Source organism: Pipistrellus kuhlii, unplaced genomic scaffold (genome assembly GCF_014108245.1).
Source record: "Pipistrellus kuhlii isolate mPipKuh1 unplaced genomic scaffold, mPipKuh1.p scaffold_m20_p_8, whole genome shotgun sequence".
NCBI lineage: Eukaryota > Metazoa > Chordata > Mammalia > Chiroptera > Vespertilionidae > Pipistrellus > Pipistrellus kuhlii.
In genome coordinates this window covers 54614035-54638963 of record NW_023425584.1, presented here as the reverse complement: position 1 = coordinate 54638963, position 24929 = coordinate 54614035, and positions in this window count along the sequence as shown.

Here is a 24929-nt window from a genome sequence, read left to right as displayed (position 1 = left end):
AACTTCCTTGTGACCAAAGGGAGATCATTGTGTAGGTAATAAAAGTGCAACCTGAAAATGTAAAGTTATTTGCTAAAATCTCACAATTTACAAAGGTCAGAACTAACATAAAACCCAAGGTCTCTGACTTCCAAGACGGTGCAATTCCCACACCGAGAATTGCTGGGCTTGATGATGACTGCACCCCTATTTTCATAGCAGCACAATTCACTATAGCTAAGATTTGGAAGCAGCCTGAGTGCCCATCAGCAGATGAGTGGATTAGAAAACTGTGATACATTTACACAAAGGTAGGTCTTTTAAAGAAAATTACAGATTAATTAGATGTGAGTTAAATGAAAGCAAGTTTTAATGATGACACTAGTAAGCACCATTATTTCTTGAAGAGGAAAAATGGACGATTCTGAAACCAAGGGAAATTCAGGGTTACAATTTTCACAATTCCAGGTAATATATAATACCATGCTAACATGCCTGCAGATGTGGGGGCGTGAGTGAATATGAATATGAATATGAGTATAACTGTAAGTATAGCCCAAGCTCCCCCCAGATCTTAAATCAGCACAGCATTTCGTTTACTGGTAAAGAAGGGACAGTATTCCTAGAATCATAGTCCTTGTGTATAACAATCTCCCCTAGAGGGAATGTCTCAGAAAACTCTCTTCTGGATCTAAAACAGGGCAGTGACAAGCAGTGATACTTCCACAAATAACCCCCAGTTTTCTGAAACCACATGCTTGGACCCAAGGATGTATTTTACATTTATAATTCAAATATAGTATATGTCTCCAAAGTCAAATACTCCTCTCTAATAAAGTGGTATCATCTTGTTTATAAGAATTGTACAGAGCCAAAACCAGTTTGGCTCAGTGGTAGAGCGTCGGTCTGTGGACTGAAAGGTCCCGGATTCGATTCCAGTCAAGGGCATGTACATTGGTTGTGGGCACATCCCTGGTCGGGGGTGTGCAAGAGGCAGCTGGTCGATGTTTCTCTCTCATTGGCGTTTCTAGCTCTCTATCTCTCTCCCTTCCTCTCTGTAAAAAATCCATAAAATATATTTTAAAAAAAAAAGAATTGTACAGAGTCTTATTGCAAAGGGATAAAGATTTGATACTCAGAGGCCAGAATGAGGACTAGGAGGAGAAGAGCAGGAGCAAGTTAGGTGCCCAGGTGAGATCAGGGTTCGCTGGAGGAAGACAGAAAACCCAGCCTGGCTACAGGAAAGGGTTCAAATGGAATATAATGTCAGCGAGGTTTCCTTAGCCTCTTTGATTTAACAGTTTGAAGTAATGAGGCAACAGAGCAACCACACAATTATTTATGTGCTTCGCATCAGACATGAGGACCTCACGCAGTAAGTGTCGTATGCACTGTACCTCCTTGAATGAATCACTGATTACTGATGACACCAGCTTGTAGATGAACGCTTAAACATCACTACAATTGTTAATACTATTCCCTAATTAGAGGTATTAGTATTTTTTCTTTTAAAATGAACATTTATATAATAAAATGTTGATTTCTTTAAAAACTGGCCCATTTAACTATAGGAAGTTAAAGAAAGAATTATGCTTTAGCTGAAAATAATAAAAATGTGGTATGAAGATAATCATCCTATAGGCTTGGGGAAAACAAAAAACAAAGAAATGGGAAATCATTTCTCCTATGGATTGACAAATTTCACACTTTTGTTGCTTTTTGGCTTTTTTTTTTTTTTTCTCCTTAAGGTGAGATAATGGCATCTACAGAATAAGTTCAGTCCTCAGTTTACAGAGAAGAAAAGCACGCAGTGCCAACTTTCACTGAGCTGGCTGGTGGTGTGGGTTAGAGTGCTCTCCTTCTAGCATCGCCCCTAAGGAGTCTTAGATCCATAACCGGTTACCAGGTGCATAACCCTAAGGAGTAGAAGCAGAATGAGAGAAGGTAAAAAAGAAGCAATGACCTCTTCTTTCTAGGAATCTATAAAAATAGTTTCTAAGAAAATCACTTCACAGAGGCCTTATTATAGCTGCACTAAAATTACTAAACACAAATAAGCACCACTTGTCACTAATCCTGTAGTATAATTACTTTTGGCATCAATGTCTCATTGCCATGTTCTCATGGTGAAATATGTAACACTTATGACCAATAAAGAAAAGCGGTAGCAAGTTTACCTGAATTATGAAATAGTACTCTAGTGTAAATGATATCAAATAGTTTTAAAGTCACAATATGTCCTCAAAGTGGTACAATTTCTCTAATTCATAAAAGGGTGTAACAAGGTCAACTATAAAAATAAATTCCCTGAAATTAATACACACACATTCCCACACATAGTAAAAGGCACTGTAATGAGAAAACTTTGCATTCATTCTTATAGGTTATTATGACAAATGTCCTTTTCATAAGATACTATTAATATGACTTCCCATTTACAGATAATTACTCTCCACCTGGTGAAATCCCTAGGAGATCTTTTTTCTCAAAATAAAATTGTGATTTGCATAAAAACAATTAGATGGTCTATAACTTATAAAAAGACTAAACAAGGTGGAGAAAATATTGAGAAGAAAGTTTTGCTCAACCCGAGAATATTTCAGTAGGAGTGGAATTTGAATACTGATTGTTTACAGTAAGAATACACTAACAAAACAACTCCGTACTAGATGGCAAAATGCTGGATGTTGGGTATTGTGTTTCACTCCCCGGAACCTCCAAAAATACATCATAAATTCTGAATACTTGTTTCTAAATTGAAGTCCCAGGATATTGATAAAGTCACATCATTTAGTGCTGAATTGAAAGCACTGGATTAAAAAGACAAATGGTATTTTTTCAAAGTATAGTTGCCCCAAATTTTGTGATGAGACACATACTAACACATTTTTTAGTTAAGAATTTATGTTGAATTATGGCTTTTGCTCTGGTAAGACCTTTATTAGATGTAATAAATACAGACTTAGACAATTCAGCATGTGCTAAATTTGAACATAAGGTGAGTTTTTTATCATTTAAACTTTTACATAAATTTGTAAAATACTCTTTCCTAAAACTGAAGATTAATGCAAATAACCTTTCATGAAGGTCAAATATATGAAATTGCAATCTAATAGTATTCTACCTGTCCATTTAATGTCCATCTAATAATTTTTAAACTATAATTCAGAGTTGTCTTGACTGTCACAACAGTGCTTTGTAACAATGAAATAGTCTGAGGTTGAAGTTTTATTAAAATACAACTGTCATGATGTGCCTTATTTTATAGAGACTTATGTAGCAGAAGGGACACTGATATATCATCTTTCAACAGATACTCAACATTTTATTTACATTAAAACAGCAAATATGTGTACAGGTATCATAAATTCACCCTACCGCTCAGGGACAAGTTAGGTTACTAAATCTCTTACAAATCACTCTAAATCTTATTATTTTGTAAGTAAGATTTAGTGCATAATTAATTAGTAAGTAAGTAATAAAGTTTAGACTAACATTTTTAAGGGACAAAGGCCATTCGAATTGCAATGTCCACTTACCATCTCTATTCTCACTGCTCTGGTCCAACCTGCCATCTCTCACCTGAGCCATGTAATTTATCTTCTCCCCAGGCGACCAGCACCCATTCTAGGCCCCACCTGCCTTCCTAAAAGTTGTTTTCAATCCTGCAACCAGAGATATCTTCACCATAGTTGAATTACCTTACTTAACATTCTTTACCGAGTCCCATTGTTCTTAGGCTAAAAGCAAATCCTTAGTATTGCCGTGCTATCTTATAAGACTGGGTCCCCTTCGCCTCTTCCACATCAGCCACCTAAGCCTGAATTATCTCCTCACATCCACCAACTTTTCTTCACCACAAGGTATTTGCTTGGGTTCTTGTTCTGCCAAGTATACACTGGTGTCCTTCTTTGACTAGTTAACCACTACTCAGCCTGCACTTTCAGCTCCCAACATAATCCTGTGTCTCTCTCATATCACTTTTGTACACACATTTATGTGACTATCACAGTCACACACACAACACACACATACTATATATTATACAAACAAATATGCACTATATATAGTGAGATATCTATGGTAAGATATATACACACTTTGTATATATTGTACACACATATATATAAGTACATATATATATTTTAGATATAGATATATTTTAGATATATCTATATCTAAAATTCTATATCTATCTATATCTATATCTATATCATCTATATCTATATCTATAATATATCTATATCTATATCTATATTTATATCTATATCTATATATATTTATATTTATATCATATCTATATCAATATAATGTCTGTGAGAATATTTAATGAATATAAATCTACTCCAGTGGACTTTAAACTCCATGAAGTCAGAAATTGTATATATTTTTGGCTCATAATTTTATCTCTACCTTCAAGCCTAATTTTTTGGCACATACTAAGGCCCAGTAAGTATAAGTTATATCAACAATGTGCAAGAACTACAACTAATCCCATGGTAGGAAATAGATGGTCAAATAAAAGGACTGTAATTTGACGGCACAGAAGAGGCATCATAACATAATTCTGAAATATTACAAAATAAAAAACCCAAATTAAATCATTTCTAATTTATTTATTTTCATATTAGTTTTATATGAATATTCTATAAGGAAGAGTAATCAACTAAGCTGTTTCTTTGGGAAAGAGATTATATTTTTAGTTCTATAAATAGATAAGCTAAGTGCTGCTTAAAACAACAACAACAACAATTTAGTCCAAAATCAAGTGTTTTCTTTTGTTTTTCAAACATTTTCTATAAATAAAATAGATTATTGTTTCTTAGATTATCTTCTTTATACATTGTTGCAATTAAATTCATGAACTACTATTATTTTTACAATCTGTGTCAAGTTAATGTAGTTTACCTAAGAACTATGCCAATTTCTTGAAATTCTGTTTTTAGTACCATATTACAATTTCCCTCATTGTAAACAGAATTAAATCACTTGCCACCATCAGCTTTCTCTTTTGGAACTCTATCATGCATACAAACCTACAAAGGACGATATATATTGTATGATTAGGGCTTCAGGTTAAAGGTATGTTTTATCTGAAGCTCATTAAAATGAAGTAAAGAACCAAATTTAAAAAAATGGACTATTGGCAATGAAATAATTAGCAGTCACAAAACAGTAGGATAATCATAAAAACATAAAAAGGTACATCAAATCAGTTTCACTCTAGGTCTCTGGGGAACTCCCTAGAGGGCACTGTGCAGTGGGAGATGGGTACTGGTTAAAAAATGAAGAAAGAAAGGCTGAAAAAGGAGGGATTATAAAATAGAATCAATATATCTGACTAATAGATATATAGCAAACTTTTTAACTTACTAATGTCCCTATAAAATATTTGCAAAAATAAAATCAACCACCTTAAGGAACAAATAACACATAAGTAAATTTCAAAAGACAAAAATAATACGGACCATTTCTTCTGAGGTAGATGTATAGGTATCAGGAAGATTAAACAAGCCATATTTGTAAGTGGAAAAAAAAAAACAACTTGTAAAGAACTATGTAAGTTCATTTCTTTTGCAAAGACAATATTGTCTGTTCCTTTCTTTCTCTCCCCCACTCTAAGGCTGTCCTCCTCACTCTCTTTCCCACTCCAAGCCATTCCTCCCTACTCTTTTAATTTTATAATTTTAAATGTTATATCAAGTTGTCCTCTATAGGGCATGTTCAACTATACACCCCATCCTATATAATAAAAGCCCAGCAACCAAAAAGTGGGATGACCAGAACAATCAGAATGACTGTGGCCTCTTGCCCAGGTTAGCCCCGCTCCCCCTCCCCTGAACTAGGGGAGGGAGGCCCTCCTCGATTAATGTCAGGGCTGGCTGGCAAACCACCTGCAGCTCCTCACCCCAGCTGATTGATGTTTCTTTCTCAACGATGTTTCTAACTTTCTATCACTCTCCTTTCCTTTCTGTTAAAAAAAATCAATAAAATATATATTAAAAAAATACTGGTATGACAAGATGTAAAGAGTTTTGTGATGGATGATGGTGACAGTAGCACAAGTGAGAGTACAGAATGCCATGGACCTCTGTATATAAAAATGGTTAAGATGGTAAATTTTGTTATGTGCATTTTGCCACAATTTGAAAAAATTAAAAAGCAAAATAAAATTCAAAATATATTAGTATTGAGCAAAAATAAAATAAGTAATTTTAAACAAATCATTTTAATGCCCTCATCCTCAGTGATTGAGTGTCAACCTACAAACCAGGAAGTCGCGGTTTGATTCCTGGTCAGGGCACATGCCCAGGTTGCGAGCTTCATCCCTAGTGTGGGGAGCTCAGGAGGCAGCCAATCAATGATTTTCTCTCATCAATGATGTTTCTAAATCTTTCTCCCTCTCCCTCCCTCTCTGAAATCAATAAAAATAAAATATTTTTATTTAGATATCTAGGATGTGTGTTAAGAATAGGCAAAATAATAATAATAATAATAATAATAATAATCCGATAAAGCCCTACTGTGAGGCTTATTTCTGTTTGGATCTGCTTTGTGTTGCATTAGCATGTTCAGTCAATTCTGACTAATGCTCTAATGCTGATATTTGGTAATAAACATATGGCACATATAAGGCATTTGGGTGAATGGTGGTTTTTAAATTAAATTTAGCTTTAATTTAAGTGATAAAAATATTGCAATTACTACAGTCAATAATTTCATTAGGAAAATGTCTTTCCAAGGTTAATCCATCTCTAAGTTCTGCACACAGCACAGAGGCCTTACCTAATGTTACCAGTTTTAGCACAACAGGTTTTCTTATAGAAGCATCTATTTAAAACAATGTTAAGCCCTTAGAGACATAAGAATTGTTGAAAATAAATGTATTTTCACAGTTAAATTCCATGATTGTTTGCATGTCCTCTGAGACCTAATTCTTCCAAAGGAAGAGCTATTTATTTATATAAATCTTTGCTGCAAATTCTAGGGAGATTCAAAAATAAAACATTTTCCCCAATGAGGTCAGAACATACCCAGATGATTTCTAAAAATAAGTCACCTATTTTCAGGAAAAATAAATACCAAAATTCCTTTTCCAGTACAGGAGATAGTAAAACTAGCTACCAAAAAACATTTCAGGCCAATAGCTGTATTTCCTTGCAACAGTCTATTATTTTAGCTGAGAGCTTAATATGGTAAATGCTGATTTCTGGTTTTAATAATCTTTGAAAACACGGAGTAATCCTGAAGTCCTCCAACCACCCCAGTGATTAATGTGTTTAACTGGTGGTCAGCATTTCTCAAGGATAGAAAAATTGCCTCTATCGATTGTTATAGGGCTCTCTCTGTAAAAACCTGTCACTGTAGAAGAATTTATATCATTGTTAGCCATGCTCTACATGACCTACTTGTTTGAAATTCTGAAAACAGATACTTCGCTCACTCCTAACTTATTAACTTCCTGCTACCAAATGTCACTCAAGCAAACATCCACTCTCTGGGCCAGTTCCATTTCTTGAGCGCTTGTTTGGAAAGGGGTGTCTTGCTTTATGTGTCCCTACTGTCACATCCCTCTTACCAGAGGAAAACAGTATGATCTCAGAGGGAAAAAAGCTCTCCGATTTCTAATTAAAAATGAAGATTTACTAAGCTCTATGTCTTTTTAAGGGAGGCTCACATGAGTAAATGCCTGAGGGCAATGTTGAGCTGGCCAGGGACTCAGGTTTTAGCTACACTAAAGATGTCTGAAATTTTCATTCCTTATCTCCTACTTTTAATTCATTAGATGTTATTGGTTTCTTTAGCATATAAGGGATATTCTCTAATATGGTACCTGTGGACAGGGCCTTGAAGTTAGGTGGCTAAATCTTAATAGTAGGAGGCAGAGTATTTACAAAGTTTTTAGCCTAGAGCAAGGAAGTCTAAGTGTGTTAAAAGTAGGTTCCTGGTTTGTAATCAACATGTATGAAGTTTTTACTTAACATCATAAGACTTGAGATGTTTCCAATTGCCTTCAACTATGAAGCAATTATCATTTCCGTGCAAATGCATGTTATCTTCTAATCTCACTCAAACTCTCAGCTCTGTCCACCATTTCTGAGCATTGGGTGCACGTGTGTGTTGGGATATATTCTGGCATTTCCACATTCTTGGGCAAAGGTCTTCAACACTTTGGTTCAAGGGCATTTGCAAAACTGCTGTGAGTCAGGGAACAGACTTGCTTCTGTACAAGGGTAATAAAGTTAAGTTCTTCCCCCTCTTTTAGGCACATTCCAGGGTAATAATAATAATTTTTTTTAAAAAGTGTTTTCTCTGGGTCAGAAAGTGGATTGCTTTCCTGACCAGGATATGGATAATCTCTCTCTCTCTCTCTGAAGTGGAGAAGAAGCAGGTTTGATAGTGGCTCCCTTATGAGTCAGGGATTTGCTGAATTCTTAAGCTGTGACACAAATCCACTGTGTGTACAATATCTATCTACGTCCCCTCCACATGGGGAACTGATACAAACACGAAGCTTGTGCTGCCTGCTGTGCTGTGAGGCATAAGCTATCATTTGGGCTTGGTGTCTCCTCACAGGTTAAAGAGATGGATGGCCAGGCAGGCCCACCTGGTAGCTGCAGTAGCTGCTGATGATGTTAGGTACTTGCTTGAGTGCGTGACAATGTGGATATCAATTAGAGTTGATAAAAGAAATTAATACAATGTTTAGCAATAAAAACAAAGCAGGATCCTTTTAAATTGTTTTTTTAAGTCACAATTGTTTCATATAACAATAAAAACTATAATATATTGTTTATAATTATTTTTAACCTTCCTGATGGTTGAAAACCTATATTCCATGTCAGTTTCCTCGTCTTTTCTGACCCTTTAATTCTACAAATTAGAATATCTAATCTCCTCGAATAAATTACTGAAAATGGCAATCCTTTGGGCACTATAAAGCCCTTCAGAATACTCACATTGAGTATGGATCCAGCAATTATCAGTGTTTTCTCATTCAGAGCCATTTCCAGCATGGCTTCAGATAAAAAATCAGTGAGCAAGGCACATTTAAAAGTGTTTTATTTTAGGAGATAGAGCACCATATAAAAATCAGGTCTTATTTTAAATATATATAGTTTTTATATATATTAAAAAATACTTCTCAAGGGAAGAACTCTTAGAAAGAATATCAAGAGAATGTTAAATTCTTGATTTGGAGTTTCACCTTCATGTGAAATTCTGATATCATATCCACATGATAAGAAATTTCGCCCTGGCCAGTGAGTCTCAGTTGGTTGAGTATCACCCCATGCACCAAAAGGTCATCAGTTCGATTTCTAGTCAGTGCACATGCCCGGTTTGTGGGCTCCATTCCTGGTGTGGGTGAGGAGGGGTGCTCTGGACAGCTGATTGATGTTTCTCTCACATCAATGTTTCTCTCTCTCCCCTTAAATCTCTCTCTTAAACCAATAAAAATGTATATTTTTTTCAAAAATTTTTCTCCTTCAATCTTGAAGCAATAAGTTCAGGCTTTTAAGGGCTTAGGATACTTTACTAGGATACTTACTTGGGCATGTCCCTTGAGACCACAAAACTTCTCTTTACTTGTGTTTTTTATGCCAAGAGGCAATTGTTTTCTGTGTTTCCTTTCAAACACTTGGGAAGTAGTCTTACACTCAGTGGTCAGCTGATCCTATCAGAGTAGATATCAAAGTTATGTCTCGGCATGCTGAAAAGACTAATATTGGGTGATGGTGATGGGATCATCATGATACTTTTTCCTATTTCCTTCAGTATATGTGAGATACATAAGACTGAGAGTATGGACCAAATTTCAGTTTAAAATACATTCACTTCAAAGTAAACATGCCCTTTCTTTATTCTCATATAGGTGGAACTGAATTGCCATTGAGCACTTCTTCCTCAGACTCTGCACAGCACATATGTTAAGAATTGATTCATAGCCGAAACTGGTTTGGCTCAATGGATAGAGCGTCGGCTTGGGGACTGAAAGGTCCTGGGTTCGATTCCAGTCAAGCGCATGTACTTTGGTTGCAGGCATATCCCCAGTAGGGGGTGTGCAAGAGGCAGCTGATCGATGACTCTCATCGATGTTTCTAACTCTCTATCTCTGTCCCTTCCTCTCTGTACAAAAATCAATAAAATATATATTTTTAAAAAAAGAATTGATTCATAATCTGCACATCAATTGATTAATCCTACATAATAAAGAGGTAATATACAAACTGACCCTCACACCATCACACAAGATGGCCACCCCAGGTGGTCAAAGATGACTGACCCCATGTGATCATAGATGACTGCCACAAAACGGCTGACAAAGAATGGTAGTTGGGGTGACAAGGCTGGCAGGAGAGGGCAGTTAGGGACAACCAGGCCTGCAGGGAAGGCAGTTAGGTGTGACCAGGCCAGCAGGGGAGGGCAGTTGGGGTGATCAGACCAGCAAGGGAAGACACTTGGGGACAATCAGGCCAGCAGGGGAGCAATAAGGTATTGATCAGGCTGGCAGGGCAGTGGTTAGTGGGTGATTACACAGGCAGGTGAGTGGATAAGAGCCAGCAGTCCCAGATTGTGAGATCCTTTTGGATCGGGCCTAAACCAGCAGCCAGATACCCCCTGAGGGGTCTCAGATTAGAGAGGGTGCAGACTGGACTGAGGGACAACCCCTCTTCCCCAGTGCACAAATTTTGTGCACCAGGTCTCTAGTTCAACTATAAAACCAAATGTATATTAGAATGCATATTAAAAGCAGTTACTTTTCTACAATGTATATCAATAATATACTGTGGCACTGAACAGTGTGATTCAACAAAGAACTTTTTATAACATGTTCTACTTTCTCTCTGAGTATAATATTTGTAATTATCTCTGCAATTGTTTCTACAAATTTCTTGGAAATCATGGTGTGTTTTTTTTTTATTATTTTTGCTTTAAGGAGTGCAATTTGGAACAATTACTCTATAGTTTATTTCTACTCTATTAAAGATGAACCAAATTTATACTGGAAATTTAATTTTGTATCTGTTCTGAAAAATCACTATTTGGTAAAGTTTTGCAATAAGTAATATGCTAGAGACTTGAAGCAAATGGATTACTTAAAACAATCTAATCTACTTTTTAGATAATGATAATTATACTTCCCCTTTGCCCCATATTTAAATTGAATTCTCTGAAATGATTATAATTACAGGCATTGATGGATACATATTCATATCCTATATATTTACTTAAAGCCTATTTAAGTAAATATATAGGCTTTATTTTTTATTGTAATACACAGTACTACATCATGTATATTGTAATACTGTGTTGCTGTTCTTATTATAATTATGATTCAGGTATTATTTTTGAGGCTTTAATCTACTTGAAGGAACTGGTAGTAGAAAATAACCCAATGGTAAAATATGAAATGTAAACACTTAATAAACCCAACAAAAGCAAAAGAAATTGGTCAAGAACAATTGCACCCCATTAGGTAAATATAAGAGAGAAAACTTACATTGCAGTAAGTTCATAATGATTTAGAGCAAAGATTTTCAACCACTGTGCCATGGCACACTGATGTGTCACAAGAATTTTTAAAACATGCAGTACCTGACTATTTAGTCAGGAGCTTGACCGCTTTCCCTTATTAGGGGTGTCGAACTCAATCAGAGAAGGGGCCAAAATCTAAAATCCAGCCTAAATCGCGGGCCAAATGGTTTACTGAACAGTCATAAACTGTCATTGTGATGGAAACGCAGCGGAGTGCAGTGATGACAGTGCGGTGCGGGCCACATTGCAAGGCCTGGCGGGACGGATTTGGCCCGCGGGCCTTGTGTTTGACACATGTGCCTTAGATTGACAAATTAACGACAACAAAAAATGAGACCAACTAACACAACAACAACCATACAGTGTACATGAATCAAAATTATAACTACTTTTTGTCAGATCAGCAAAAATATTTTTTGGTGTGCTACAGAATTTTAGTAATTAGTTTAAATGTGCCATGAGATGAAAAGGATTGAAAACCACTAATTTAGTGCATAGTGACTGCTAAAAGCCTAACATGATTTCTTTTAATTTGGAAATTAATAAGGATAAAATTGTATTTAATTTTTCCTCTAAAACCACCAATGTATTAAAAAATAATAAATTATATATTTTAAAAATACAACAAAACTATTAGAGGTAGATCCAAGTCTAGGCATATTAAGAGCTTCTCTTCCCCTAAGAAATTGCTCAGAGCACTAGCCCATACTAGGGACAAACAAGGTGGGGCAAAAGTAGGTTTGCAGTTGTTTTTATGGAAAGTAATATAATAGCTAATAAGTAATAATACAAGAATAAACTCTGTGTTTCCCATACTCACAACTGCAAACATACTTTTGTGCTATGCTAATGACTTATCTTTCACTTTTTGGAAGAAGCATTCTAAAAAATTTGGATTTCTGAGGATGAATGATAAAGGGAGAACACACCTCTTCAACTTCGTTTTCTTCAATGGAAACGAAGAAATTAATTCACTTCATGAATAAAGATGGCTTCTGTCCACCTACACACTGACAATCTAATGGATGTCCTAGGAGGGCAATTACCATGTCTGCTTAGTTTATCTTCAGTGCTGGAATTATAATCATCACATAATGTAAACATTCAACAAATAGTTGGTGAATGCATCAATATTGTATGAATTTTCTAGCACCTGTCAACTAGAGTGCTATAAGGAGACCGATAACATTCAGACCAGTAATCCAGCATTTGACAGGGAATCAATCACCAAACTGAAAGCCTCTAAGAAACAGGCTGCCTTTAAGAAGCAGCTGGACTTGCTTTAAAAAACTCCAAGATATTTGATTTCTGTGGCTAGAAGTTCTAAACAACTGGCTTTAGTTGTTGTAAGAGTCTAGTATGCCCAAAACCCATTTTAAAGATCATGGCCCATGATTTGTAAGAAGGAGCTATCTCTTTCAAAAATAGGTGAACTCAATCAGAATTATCAACAAAATAAAAACATTGTGGAACTGAGGTCGAGACATGATTAGATGTAGCTAATGCTCCTGGGACGTTAGAGTGAGTCATAAAATTAAATTGCCCAGTGCACACAAGTTCTATTTATTTTTGAAAAGGGGAAGGAAAATAATTTTAGTTTCCATTTGGTAGGGTCTTTTTTCCCTTTTAGCAGTTTCTGCCTATGGTGCCAACAAAGTATTAAACTTTAATGCCACAGCAGTATTCTAATTTCTAAAATTACCTTCGGAAGATTAAGGACACGGCAGGTGGGAAGTGCATTATGACTTCATTGGGAGCATAATGTGGGAAGTACCATGATGGATGAACAAGCTAATGGAAAACATCCCCTTTCCCTTTTCTTAGCATCATATTATAAAATAAAACATAATTAAAAAATTTTTAAAGCTATTTCCATGTTCATTTTTAATTACCTGGTGTCTGTCAAAATCTTGTAGTTAATTAACTTTTCACACTCAGTCTACATCTCTTAATTACATGCTGTCATTCCTCAGTAAAATCTAGCCAGGTTACCATTGACTAATATCAAAATGTTAAGGCTATATTCTGTGAACATTCAATGGGTTTCCACAAGAAGAGAGAAAAGCATGGTCTTAACCATTTGATATCCTAATATATATAAAGAGCTAGGAGGCGTCACGACCGAACGGGCAACTGGTCACCATGAAGTGCATGGAGCACCTCTCGGTGCCCTCTCTCCCTCAGTCACTGAGCCGCTCACCATGAGGGGTGGCTGGCAGTGGGGAGGGACTGGGGACTGTTGAGTGGTGGTAGTGGGCTGCTTTGTAGGGTGGCCGTGAACTTAATGGAGCAGTCACCCAGGCGGCAGCGAGTTTCATGAAGCAGTCATGGGGCAGGGGGAGTTTCAGGGAGAAGTTGGGGGGGGGGGGGGGGGGTCCGTGGAGCCTTGTGGGGTAGTGGCAGGGCGGGGAGTGGGGAGGGGGTGGAGTTTCACAGAGCATCCAGTGGCGAGCTTCACAGGCAGCAAGCTTTGCAGAGCATTCGAAAAGTAGGGGGCGGGGAGGGGGCCACTCCTAGATCAGCCAGCATGGAAGGGAGGCAGAGGCCAGGCCAGGCCTAGGGACCCTAACTGTGCATGATTTCATGCAAGCTGGGCCTCCAGTCAAATAATAAAGTTCTAAACTAATATTTCTGAAATTCTGAGATGAATTCTGCTATACTAAATTTTAATTTTTCCATTGATTTTTTTTTTTTTTTTTGAGAGTGGAAGGGAGGGGGAGAGACAGAGACAGAGAAACATCAATGTGAGAGAGATACATCAACTGGTTGTCCTCTTGCATGAGCCCTGACCTGGGCCAGGGATCGAGTCTACAACCAAGATACATGCCCCTGACTGGAATTGAACCTGGGACCTTTCAGTCCCAGGCTGACATCTATTCACTGAGCCAAACCAGCTAGGGCAACATTCATGTTTACTGAATGAATAAAAGAGAATTTTTTCCCCAAATATGATTGCAAATATAAAATCTTAGGATTCTTGTGCCACTCTAAAGAAAATAATGAAAATTAAAAAAAAAAAGATGTACTTTCATATTAATGTTTTCATGAAATTGTGATATATAGGGTGTCCCAAAAAATGTATACACACTTTGAATAATTAATTCCAATGTTTCTTTCCTTTCATATTTAACCAATTAGAATTGATAATTAGTCAAAGTGTGTATACATTTTTGGAACACTCTATATTTAGGATATCAGAACTATTTAAACCTGACTTAAAAGGTATAGTAAAATTAAGTAAAGTGTATACCTCATGCTCTCTAAAATGTGTTTATTCCAACATAACAAACAGAAAGAGAACATTCTTCTTCTGTTGTGCAGCCCCAGGATCCCTGGATTATATCTGAACTCTCATCCTGGCTCTTCAACTCTGGGGCCTGAGCCCTGAATTTAGAATTCAAACCCTCAAAGGTTTGTTTTCATCATTTAAAAAATGAGAGATTTTGGAACTAAGATGGACCTGATGGACTATCTAGACCAGCAGTAAAGTTCTATGACTACAGACCAAGTGACACTGCAAATAGATTCTTAGCTTGTTGAGCACCTTAGAGTTTACTCTTACTGGGCTTTGAATGAACAAAAAAATATAAACTTTATTTTGAGGTTTTACTGAAATTCTATAGACTTTTATTTTCACACATGGTATAACTTAAATAAATTTTAGGGACTACTGAAATCTGGGATTAATGACTAAAATTGGCTTTTGAGTAGAATTGAGTTCTACAATTCTGTATTATACTACTAATAAAGACATCAGTCAATGCTGAAAATGCAACTTAAAACAGTTGTAATGCTGTAATTTTTCAGCAATCAATACATTGATAAATGCCTTGATTGATAAAGGTATCATTGATGATGCCCCCAGTTAGATCACATTGTTTAATTACTATGTATTGCTATCAATTTCTAATATTTATCATTACTTTCTAAGGGTCTCTCCTTTTCACACTGTTTTTGCTAAAATAGATACAGGCTTTCCTCACTGGCCAAAAGTAGAGTCCACTATGAAATCTTTCATAAGCTGAAATGGCATTAAACAAAAGTATGTCCCACTTCTGATAATTCACATTAAGCAACTTAGCTTTTACGAAAACCTACATTAGTACCTGTTTTAGCTAACCCAAAGGATATCTGAAAAGAACTTTCCCTCTTACAAAAACACCTACATTAGCACTGTAATGGCCTTTTTCATAAAAGGGAAAATTCTCTTTGGATTTCTTCCCATTAGCCAAAACAGATACTAATGTAGGTCTTTCACAAATGTTCAGAAAGCAAGGGATACTGTACATAAATGGTCCCAATGGTTTTGCACCATTGAAATAATTTACAATATACTAGCTAAATAAGTGAGTTTTTTAGGCTTATAAGTCTTTGCCTTAAAATAAAAGCACAATCTTTTTTCCCAAAAAAAAATTACACAAAAAAAGGAATGAGGGAAAGAAAAAGGATAATTTAGGGAGAAAGGTTCTAGAAAGCTTCTATCCTAGTTAATATTTACCTACCTTACATGTGAAGAAATTGACAGGTAACATGGGGTCAAACAGGAAAAGTATTCTACTGCATAGGTAGGTCTTCCTTCCGAGAAGTGATGTGTGACTGAAAATGAGAAGAAACCTTAACTGATGCCCATGGTGTTGACGACGTGAGAATATTACAAGGAACTCCTCTGCTCCCTACTGCCAGTGAGTCACTCTTCACAAGGACCATTTGATTTTTCAGTTTTAGAGATCTGCAGCAGCATGACTCCATCTTTGAATCCACACACTAGGTTAAAAGTAACCTGAGAGCCCTGGGCTGTGTTGTCTCCATTGGAGCGTCCTCCCATACACTAAAAAGTGGTAGTTTTGATTCCCCGTCAGGGCACATACCCAGGCAGTGGGTTCGATTCCTGGGGAAGACAACTCATTGATGTTCCTCTCTCTCTCTCCCTTCCTCCCTCTAAATCAATAAATAAGGAGGGGAAAAAAGTAACCTGAGAATATGCATAGCAGACAATAAATAACACATTGGATACACACACAAAAAGACATATTTGGTGAGATTTTCTTACAAATAAAAGAATAAATAAAATCATATTCTAAAAAGCTATATTATCCTTTAATGATGTTCCCAAAATATCTCATAATGTAGGTTATCTTTATATGTAAAAGCTTTCAAAAAGCTCACAAAGACAGAACTTAATTAATAATTAAAATGTTATAAATATATAAACTTTCCATTTCTTACTCATAATGTGACCTCAGTTGTGTTTGTTCTCTTAAATAACAACTAAACTGAAACATTTAACCAATTTTACAAGGGGCAAATAATAAAGAGATAAAATTAAAAAGTTATATGCTAGTATATCCATTTGGAGAGAAACATTTTTCTCCTTTTTCAGACTTCCTTGTCTTAGTAAGCAAAGAAAATGATTGTATTGGTTTTATTCAGTTATTATACAAGGATCGTGAGATCTTTTACAGCAGGTACTAGGCATGTGTCTTATATTTACTGACATGCATATTAAAAGAGAATATTTCCCTGAAATAATTGTTTTACAAGTATATGGGATTTAGGGGGAAATATTCAAAGAGAAGATAGGCTAATTCAATGGTTTATTGAGAAGAGTCAGAAAAACTAGCATTAAGAAATTTGTGTCTAAGCCATAATTCGACCAGTAAGTAGTTCCAAAGCCTTAAATAGCATTTCTTTTTGTAAGGTGGGGGTTGGGGGAGACTTATTTTCCAATCAGTGATTTGAGAATACAAGCATCATTTTAACCCCTCTCATAATATGTATCATAACCAAAAGGGAGAAGCACAGAATTAAATAGTTACAATTCTAGGCAAATATAAATGCATTTCTTGAAACCCTTACTATAAGAATATGAGCAATAAATTCACATAAAATGAGAAACAGCCACTAGAAATTATCCCAGCTCCCAGCAGTAAAAGTTTTATGGATTTTAACAATCCTATTCAGATGGCTGCCTTATTCGTGCTTAGATAGAACATTTGTTTCAAATTCTATAACCCCCACATAGCAAGAGAATATTGAAATATTCTAATAAGCTTAAATAAACTGTCTGAAAAATAATCATCTGCAAAATTTCTCTGGCTTACTTTCCCAAATATTTCCATTCTGTACATCCCCAATGTCATGACTGAGTTTCAGACCTTCATCATTTCCTTGTATACAGCTATCCTATAAACTTCTAGTCAATGCTGAACTTTATCCTCCTGCTGGGCTCCCCACAAACCCACCTACCATACTGACAAAAATGATAGAATCATGCTATCCCCCTGCTTCAGTAGATTCCCACTGCCTTCCCAGTCATTGTTGCATATGTGGCCCTTGGGCGCTGGGACCTGAGTATGTGTTCAGTCTCCCCTCCCACTACCTAGTTCTCCACGCTGTATGCCCCAGCAGAAATGAAGAGCTGAAAATGTCCTCAAAGCACCGTACTTTTGCATCTTGTGCCTTTGTGTATTTTTTACATGGGACCTCCTTGCCATCCCCAGTTGCTCTTGGTTATCTTTACCTATAAGAACCAGTAAATATATCACTCTCAGCAGGTGGCCTTACTGCAGCAATGCTGGATGCAAAGAAGCGCCCTTTCTCTGTGCATACAAGCATGGCATGCATATTTACATCACTGCCTTTTTCCACATTGTACTATTTGTTGTGTATCTGGCTATTCCTCTACAATGACTTATTCCCCCCCCCCTTTAATTTTGGATTCCCACTGCTGTTCATATCATTTATGAATTATATGTATGTAAGATATCATTGTGAACATCAGTCATTTCAAGATATTTTCCAAAAGTGTCAAATATGTCTTAAGTCCCAATATGATTAAAGTAACTGATTAAATTTCACCTCACCTTTCTACCTTCTAGCTGAGTTGTGCTGAGTTATACTCAGATGGTGACTTACCATTTTCTAAACACATCTGTACCTCATTCCTGGACATGGACTTCTCCCCGAATTACTTTAATTCTGTTCAGCTTTCAAGATAGAGTTCTATATCTTTTTTCATGTGAACCTCTCTACCAAGTCCCCAAGGCCTCTTGCAAGCCACACAGATATTTAACAAATGTTGTAAACTAAGCTGCTTCTACAATTACCTTTGTACAAAAAAATTGTATGTATATATTCAATAATTCTACCCCCACCCCTTCCCAAAAAAAAATGTGTTTCAAGCACTGAGTGTATAGCAATGAATATGCCAGAAAGATCTCTGCCTTATTGGTTGTATTTATCCCAGTACAAGTAAATAAAAAATAAATAAATTAGCAACTAGAAAAGATAATTTCAAATAGAAGTGTGTACTAGGATGGGAAGAAAACAATGATCAAGTTATGAGAATAATGTGGAACAGTGGTTGGAAGATCTTCCTGTGAAGATGAGCTAAAACCAGTGAGCACTGCAGGCAGAGGGCACAGCGGGTGGAAAGTACATTGTTTGGGAACAGAAAAAAGCCAGCTCAGCCTGGTTGAAAAGAGATAGTCAGCAAAAAGAGTTGGTCGAGAAAGTAAGGTTACTGAAACTCATTCTGGCCTTCCAAAAAAAATAAATAAAATTGCATTTAATCTTAGTATGATGAAAATATAATGAAGTATTTACAGCACAAAATATGATTCATGTTTTAAAAGATGACATTGAGAAAATATGATTTTATTAGGACAAGCATTGGGAGGTTACTGTAATAGTATAATCAAAACATGTTAGTGGTTTGGAAAACAGAAATAATGGTGAAGTAGGAGGCAAAATCAAGAAAACTTGGAATGAATGGTGCATGAGAGGCAAGGGAAAAAGATAATTAAGAATATCATCTCTAAAAATACCCAAAAAATGCAAAAAGACCAGCCAGAAATTAAGCATACACAGTATGAAATAAAGAATATACAGAAACTCAACTATAGATCAACATGCCCCAAGAATCAAACCAAAGATCTGGAATATAAGAAAGCAAAAATCACCCAACCAGAGAGGCAAAAAGAAAGAAGAACCCAAAAGTGTGAGGATAGTGTAAGGCAGTGTTTTTCAACCTTTTTTGGGCAAAGGCACACTTGTTTCATGAAAAAAATCACGAGGCACACCACCATTAGAAAATGTTAAAAAATTTAACTCTGTGCCTATATTGACTATATATAAAGTAATTCTCTTGAATAGGAATCAAATAAACACAAAGAAAGTATTTTATAATTACTTTATTATGAAATATTAAGTAAACAAAATAGTGAAAAATTATAAAATTCTTGTCTTGTTTGCACCTACGGCACACCAGGCAACATCTCGCGGCACACTAGTGTGCTGCAGAACAGCGGTTGAAAAACGCTGGTGTAAGGAGCCTCCAGGATGGCTTAAAGCATACCAACATCCGGATTTTTGGGGGTACCAGAAGAAGAGAGCAATCAGGATATTGAAGGACTATTGGAAGAAATAATGACAGAAAACTTTCCCTACCTGGTGAAAGAAATAGACCTACAAGTTCGGGAAGCACACAGAACCCCAGACAAGTGGAATCCAAAGAGGACCACACTAAAACACATCATAATTAAAATGCCAAGGGCAAAAGACAAAGAAATAATCTTACAAGCAGTAAGAGAAAAACAGCTAGTTACCTACAAGGGAGTACTCATACGACTGTCAGCTGATTTCTCAACAGAAACTATGTAAGCTAGAAGGGAGTGGCAAGAAATATTCAAAATGATGAACAACAAGAACCTATAACCAAGATTACTCTAACCAGCAAAGCTATCATTCAGAATTGAAGGTCAGATAAAGAGCTTCACAGACAAGAAAAAGTTAAAGGAGTTCATCAAGACCAAACCAGGATTACATGAAATGTTGAAGGGTATTCTTTAAGAAGAGGAGGAAGAAGAAAAAGGTAAAGGTAAAAACTATGAACAACAAAAAGACATCAAATACATACCTACCAACAAGTGAAACTAAAAATCAAGTGAATAAAAAATCTGAAGAACAAAATGGACTGGTGAATATAATAGAATCAGGGACATAGAAAGGGATTGGACTAAAAATTCTCAAGGGGAAGGGGGTCTGAGGGGTACGGGAAGAGATTGGACAAGAATCTTACAACTATGGATGAAGATAGTGGCGGGGGTAAGGGCATGGGATGGGGTTGGGAATCAGGTGAGGGAGAGTTATTGGGGGAAGGGGAAAGAGGAACACCTGTAATAATCTGAACAATAAAGATTTATTATAAAAAATAATTTTAAAAAAGAATATAATCTCTATTCTTGGTTTAAACAACTAGAATAATAATGGTGTTACCTAAAAAGAAAAGTATAGGGAAAGAAGAACTTTGGGGAGGGAAATTCAGAATTTTGTTTGTGGAAGAGCTAGTTTGAATTTAATCTCCAAATTTCTTAGTATAAGGTAGGAGGCTTGAATTCTTTTTTCTATGAATACAATATATTAAGGAAAGAAAGGAAAATGTAACTAAGATTATTTAGTTACTGAACTGTGTGCTTTATATTTCTATTTGATTAAACAAATACTTATTTGAACAAATACATATTTATTGAGCATTCACAGTCAGAGACTGTGTTAGGTTCTAGAGATATAGTGGTAAACAAAACAGAAATATTTCAGCTATACTGGAGTTTGCAACTTCTATGAAAGAGAAAAATGCAACCCAATCTTTCATGTGTTATGAGGGTAATATAAGAATAAATTTCATGTGTTATGTGGGTAATATAAGAATAAATTTCATGTGTTATGAGGGTAATGTAAGAATAAATTTCAGAATAGGAGTCTATATCTTGGGGAGCTGACTTGATTAGGGGTTCAGGAAAGCCTGCCCGAGGAAATAGCATTACATTCAGATAATATGAAAAATACACAGGAGTTATCTAAGCTAAGGAACAGTTCCAGTCGGAGGACATCATTCAAATCAAAGCCCAAAGGTGAGAGAATATGGTATGTTTTATAAGTGAGAAAGCTCCATAGGGCTGAGAAGGTAAGGGGTAAAATACGGTTGCAGAGGCCAGAAGGAGTTACAAGTTATGGTTACAGGAAATTGTTCCCTAACCCTTGCTAAGGAGATAAAATACTTAAAACAGATAGTGCTCACTTACCCTATGGAGGGCAGTCTGCTTTACTTATTCAAAGTCTACAGATTTAAAGGTTCATCTCAGTAAAACACACCTTCACAGAAACATCTAGAACAAGCATGTCAAACTCAAAGGCCAACATGGGCCAAATAAACAAGGCTTAAGTTTATGTGAGCCACAAAAAAAACACACAAAAGCTTCAATTTTCATAGAAACATAGGTTTATTTCGATAGAGACATGCTGAATACAAAGGACTGAAATAAATGAGTAATCATTAACATAAAATAATAGAACATTTTAATAAAAATTAATATTTTTCTTGAACTTTAACTTACCAGACACTGAATAACTGCACAAATTAATAAGTGTAAAGCAAATAAACCTATTTTCCTTGTTCTCTGAAAGCAAAATATTTCCTGTTTGGCATACCAAACAAGTCAGTGCAAGACTAATGACATGGAAATCAGCTGCTAAAATATCTGCTACCAGTATTAGTGGAGAAAAATGGTGCGTATAAAGCACGTAAGGGAAATGAATACAACACAATTATAGTAATTAGTCATTATTGAATGTTGTAGTTTGTTACTTATAATTATGTATAACTGGATATTATCAAAATTAAGTTACAAATTTTTTTATTAAAATGATTCTTACATACCATTATATTGGCTGGGCTGTAAAAATATTCATTGTGGACTGCATGTGGCCCATAGACCAGGAGTTTGGCATGCTTGATCTAGAATAATGTTTGACCAAATATCTGAACACCATGGCCCAATCAAATAATCAAATAAATACATAAAATTATCCATTGATGGATAATTTTGAGAGTCACCAAAATTTGCCTGGCTTTCTATCTGGAGCCCCAGTGACAACAAGAAACAAAAAACCCTCACTTGAGAATAGACATGTTGGTGGGAGACATGGGGAGAAAGTGGAAGAGACATGAAAACTTATATTGAACTAGAAACAGTAAGTACTGAATTACAGTTTAGTTAAATACAGATCCACATTTAGGTTAATTTCTACTACCATGTTTCCCCAAAAATAAGACATCCTCCCAAAATAAGACCTAGCACATGGACAAATAAGAGATCCCCTGAAAATGAGATCTAGCACATCTTTGGGAGCAAAAATTAATATAAGACCCTGTCTTATTTTCAAGGAAACATGGTATAAGCAATAAAATATTTGTATGTTTACAAACCTGACTTATAATTCTAAAATAATTTACTTCACTATAATGCTTTGAACATAACTCGAGTAGCACCTAAAGCCTCAATCATAACTATTTTGATGTGATTTTTCCCCAGTAGATATGAGGAATAGGCTCTAATATATTTCGTGCAGCATTATTGATAAGTGCTAAAGAAAAGCCTGTTGCATTAAGTCTCATTAAAAGTCAACAGATCCCAAATTTTATGTCATTCCTTCAAAGCAAAAGATGATGCATTTTGATCACCATTTTGAACAATTAAAAAAAAAATGAACATTACAAATCAACATATATCGATAACAGCATTCAAACAAAAAACCATTTTTTCACTAATAGAAATTGTGTGGGATGAGGAATGATTTCCTCTTAACTTGGCATGTACATCTCTAGAGCATAAAAGAACCCATTTTTAAAAACATCACGATTTTACTTTTTGTTCTATGAGACAGCCAGGCAAAAGAAAAGTAATATAACTCTTTCACTTTGTGTGAGTCACATTAAACTGTAAGTACAGAGCAGATTTTGCCAGTAAAAAATGACATTAAATATGTCATTCACCATTCAGTAGAAATGACCCAGTTATACACAACCATTCTATGTTAAAAAAAAAAAAAATCTTTGTGCTTAATAAAATATGCAAGAACTCTGGCATCCTGAAAATGCATCCTGTGACAGCACCCGGAAGCCAGGAAGGGCTGAGGCTGTGAAAAAAAAAAGTCAGATTTAACACTGAAGGTGTCAGAAGACATTCCGGGTAGAGTTATAAGGACATTCTCTGTAGAGACACTCCCTGCCCCACTCAGCTTCATCAGACGGTAATTTTCTCAAGGCCTTGTAAACTTTAATAGTAGCATTAAATATTTAATTTTACACTTGCAGCATGAAATTCCCTCCTACCATTTCAGTATCTAGATGTTTCTATACAATCAAGAAATCTAATTTTTTAAGAATAAACAAGGTTACATAAAACAGTATTCAATTATTTTAAAACTCAATTTTTCCAAATGCAGTGAACATTCTCTTGGAGGACAGGTTTTAATTTTATCTAGTGTTTTACCATATTCCTTCCTTCAATTTAATGATTTCAAATCCCGTATTCTTAATTAATCTTGAATTAAAACTGTATACTTAATACTATATAAAAAAATTGATACCTAAGCATTAATTTCATCGTTAGTCATTGACAGAAAGAAAAAGAAGCTGTGTATAAAAGCTGGCTACATTTACCACTTAGTAGTGTTGAGAGCTTATTGACTGAGTAGTCAATATGTTTCCAAATGGTGCAAAGAACTTCACTTCACTGTTTTATTTAATATTTGTAACAACTTTGTGAAAGTGTCATCTGCAGTTGAAAAAGGAAAATAAGGTGTGTGAAGGGTAAGTTGTAAAGAGTCACACTGAAGAATTGGGCTTAAACCTTGGCCTTGTCCATGGCCAAGTCCCTGCTCTAAATCATTCTCTGTCTCTCTATGTTAAGGAATGAAATGACAAGAAACAAGCAAGTATTGTGCATCTTCTTGGATTAGGATTATGTGATAAGGAGAAAAATGTTAAATCTCTCACTTAATTTACAATAACCAAGCCTGTTCTAAGTGCAATGTCACATAGATTCCATCTCATCTGCCAGTGGGGATTTGGCGATGATATGAAAGAATGATTTTTGTTTGTTTTCTTTGACATACTTGCTAAGAATCTAAAATGTTTCTATGTCTCTGTGTTCTTACTTTCCAACTAATATGGTAAGCCAGAATTCTCTACATAAAAAAACACAATCTTTCTAATTACTCTTATAATTCACTTAATCTAGAGTACTGTAAGATATCTCTATAACCATAAAACAAGTAAAAATAAATTGTAAGGTAGCTAATGGAAACTAAAATCCAACATGCTCAGAGTTTATTACTACTTCATCAATAGTGCCCATTAGAAATGGGCTCAGCTTTAAAAAATGTAAACATAAAAATTAAGTTCAAGCTTAAAACTACTAGTATAAATGACTCTATTCTATTCTGTATTCTTATTGTTTTTGCTTTTAAAACTAAAAGTATCATGATACCTCTTCATTTAACATGCTTCTATAATTGGAATATTTTGCTGATTTATCTTAATTCATTTTACTGAGTGGCCTCTAGAAGAA